Raw genomic sequence first — 3,596 nt, forward strand, 5'->3', positions numbered from 1 at the left:
CAGAACTCATAAACAATTGGCTTTTCTGTTCGGTGGGAACTATTTTTCCTTTTTTTAAATGAACTGATTTGAAAACAATGCTTTTCTGCTTTTATTCTAGGCACCGTGGCTTTCTGAGTGCTTGGGGTTTCAAACAGTATAATGTCTTTTAATAGCGTTTATGAGTATTTTAGAGGTAAGCTTGTTTTTAGATGATTTTAAAAGCGGATTTAGAATTTTTTTGTTTCATTTTCATATGGCCTCCTGCCTTTTTAGGTAGCTTTTTTAGGTTGACAATATAAAGAGTGGGTGTTATGTGCCCGAGTTAGGCCCATGTATCATCCTGCACAATAACATTATTGCTGTGAGGTTTTGCACATATTCGCTTACGTCACAATGTTGGATTAGTTTCTCTGAAACGGCTTTGCTTATACATCTGGCTTTGTGAAACATTATCATGTTGCCTCGAACACTGAGTACAAGGTCTTCATGCACGATGTCAAATGTTATTCTATCTTCATCTGCGGGGTGACAGGGCTATCTACACATCCATGACAATGCTAATCTTCATGTACATTGCAACAATGTTTTCTCTTATAAAGAAAGAAGCCTTTCGGGGGGTTAGCAGAGTAGACACTTTCACAGAGATCGAAAGGTCCTGCATGCTGAGACCTCGCTGAGCAGCTGTCTGACATCTTCGTGAGGGGTGTCCAATTCATGACCAAGACTGGGTCCTACATTCTTTCCCGCCAGCTAATGGTGATGGACCCGTGGGGGGTTTCTTGGCTCTACACATACATACACTAGATATTCACAGAGTTGGGATTGCATAATAGGAGGATGCCTGAACACTGTCTTGTATTATATGTCTGCATATATAAACTGTCTTAGCACCAGGGTGGAACTGTATCTGCTATTCACTCTTTGGTGCTTGAAATCACTTTCATCTACTTCTGTCTACTGATTATCGCAGCACATGTATTCTTCACAAGAATAACGTTGGTTCAATAAATATATTGAAAATGTCCCATGGTGTATTCTCTGTATATTTCTCTGAGAACAAGAGTGCACAAGTGACTGAGTGAATAGGTTTTAGATCTGTTACCATGATCTGTTACCATGATACCTAAGGGGTCAGGGATGTCATGTTCAGTGGTTGCCAGAAACCATTCACTCCCCGTTGAGGTTCAGGGGATTCCGGTGGCATTGTGAGCTAGCTGGTCTCTAGGCCAACATATACTAAAGCGGTGCATGGAATCAGTCCAGGCACCTCACCCAAAGTTTATGTTGACCACAAACTCGCAAGTCCTACAGACTGGTTGGAATTACAGGACAAAATTACCCATAAAATCTATTTGCTTTTAAGCACTACATTTTGATTTAATCTTTAACAATTCATAACTCCAGTTTGCTTATTGAATTTCTGTCATTTTGGTCTTGTTTATAAAATATAATAAAATAAAATATAATTTTATCTAATCCCGTGTGGAGAATAGTTTGTGATGTTTTCATTCTGTTACTGTGTGCTTGTGTTGCACAAATACTTTCCACATTGCCTCTTTAGATACACCTGACTGCTCTGGGCCAAGATACTAGAGGGCAAGCACAGCTTATTTCTTAGTGTTTGTCTAGCTTGCCATGACTAGAGCGGTGGTTACTGTTTGTACAGGGTGCATACTCTGATATCCAGGAACCCCGTTTCTAAGAGTAATTTGTAGCTATTTCTAGCATTTTTGTAAATTCGGCTGTATTTTTTTGCTAATTTAGTATCAAATTGTTACTCAAATTGAAGTACTTCTACTCTGTGATTAAATACTGAGCAAGTCTTGGTTTTGCACCAAATATTTTGACTTTTATTTTGCAGATTGTGCATATATGCATCATTTATGTTATCTGCATAGAACTTAAACCGGCAAGTGGCCACTTGAAAAGCTGAGACATTGAGATTCATGTGAACAAAATAGTTTGACCAGTCACAAATTTGGTTTCTTAGGTAAAGCCAAGGGTCTTTTAAATATCAAGCACAATTATTTTTTGGGGGATAAATAATTTAGGTGCTGCTTATATGCTTGTCAATGCGTCCATAACCACAGCCACCTGTCCTGATCAATGGAAACAGGCAGAGGCCAGACCCCTCCTCAAGACACTCTCTGTTGACCCCGGTGAACTAAAGAACTACTGCCTCTTCTCTCTTCCCCTCTTCCCCGCCAAAGTCCTTGACAAGGGCATCAACCGCCAACTCACCAAACACCGAGAGAGCAACAATTTGCTGGACACCTCCCAAACTGGCATCAGCACTGTGACAACCTTGATCACCACCATTGATGACATAAGATCCCTCCTCAACTGCGAGAAGACAGCGGGCCTGATCCTCCTCAACCTCTCAGCAAGGTTCAACACCATATACCACCACACCCTTATCAAAGACTCCTCCACATCGGGATCCAGGGAGGCACCCTCAAATGGATCACATCCCTTGTCACATGACATCTCTCAAGGTACATCCCTCAACCCCACCCTGTTCAACACGTACATGATGCTCCTGCCCGGCATCTTCCAAACTCACGGCTTCAACATCATTACTACGCAGACAACACCCAACTCGTCATCTCGCTCTCAGAAGAGCCCTCCACCACCAGGACTAACTGCCACAACTGCATCATGAGCGTCGTCGACTGAAAAAGACTAGTTGCCTAAAGTTCAACACAGACAAGAAGGAAGTGCTGATTTTTTAGAACAACACCTCCCTGTGGAACAATACCTAGTGGCCCTCCAATCTCTGACCCACACCAATAGACAATTTCAAATGAGAGGAGGGACAAGGAGCAGTTAGAAAAAGGCCCTGAACCAATGCTCCTAAAAGTCATACATTGTTCCAATGGATGGTTGCAGTTCCTATAATGTAAGGGGGGAGTGACAGCCAGCAGGTATGCTGTAGATAGTAGGGAATGTCTCCAAGGGTAGGGTGAGTGTGCAGAGTGAGGAGAGAGTACTCCTGTGGTGGTACTGAGTGCCCTCACACACCCTCACGGATGTATAGCATCATCATTGGGCACGGTTGCTCCTCGTGGGGGTGGCGCTGCAGTCCCTCACGGGCCCTTGGTTAGGGGCTCTCTGGTGGAGTTCTTTTAAGGAGTTGCCGCATTTGTGAGTGAGGGTGTGTGGGTAGGTGTGTGCTAGTGAGTGCAGGTTTAAAAATGAAACAGAGACCTTAAGTATTTTAATCAGGAGGTCCCTGGTCCAAGCTAAAAAATTCTCGGGGATGGAGATGCACGGTAGTGTTGTTTAGAGAGGGGAAACAAGACCAAATAAAAGTCCCACTTCTCTCAACCCGTGTGGTGTATTAACAAAAGTGATTTAAAGGAAGGTCAACATGTTTTGCGCTGTAGGACGGTCCCTAATGGATCCGGGAGCGCTTTGTCAGGACCAGAAAGTAAATGCTAAAAGATGGGGTTCGGGAAAAGACAGCCCGTAATCCCATTCGTTACCTAGGTCTGGTTTGCTTGACAGTTAGTGTCCAGAATCCGTTTTTATGCGTCAATCCTGTTCACAGCCTAAAGGGAGACAAGGGGGGAGAAGGTAGGGGGGAGATAAGGAAGTGGTAACATATCAAAGGT

The sequence above is a fragment of the Triturus cristatus genome, chromosome 5_1 (genome assembly GCF_964204655.1).
Source record: "Triturus cristatus chromosome 5_1, aTriCri1.1, whole genome shotgun sequence".
Taxonomy (NCBI): domain Eukaryota; kingdom Metazoa; phylum Chordata; class Amphibia; order Caudata; family Salamandridae; genus Triturus; species Triturus cristatus.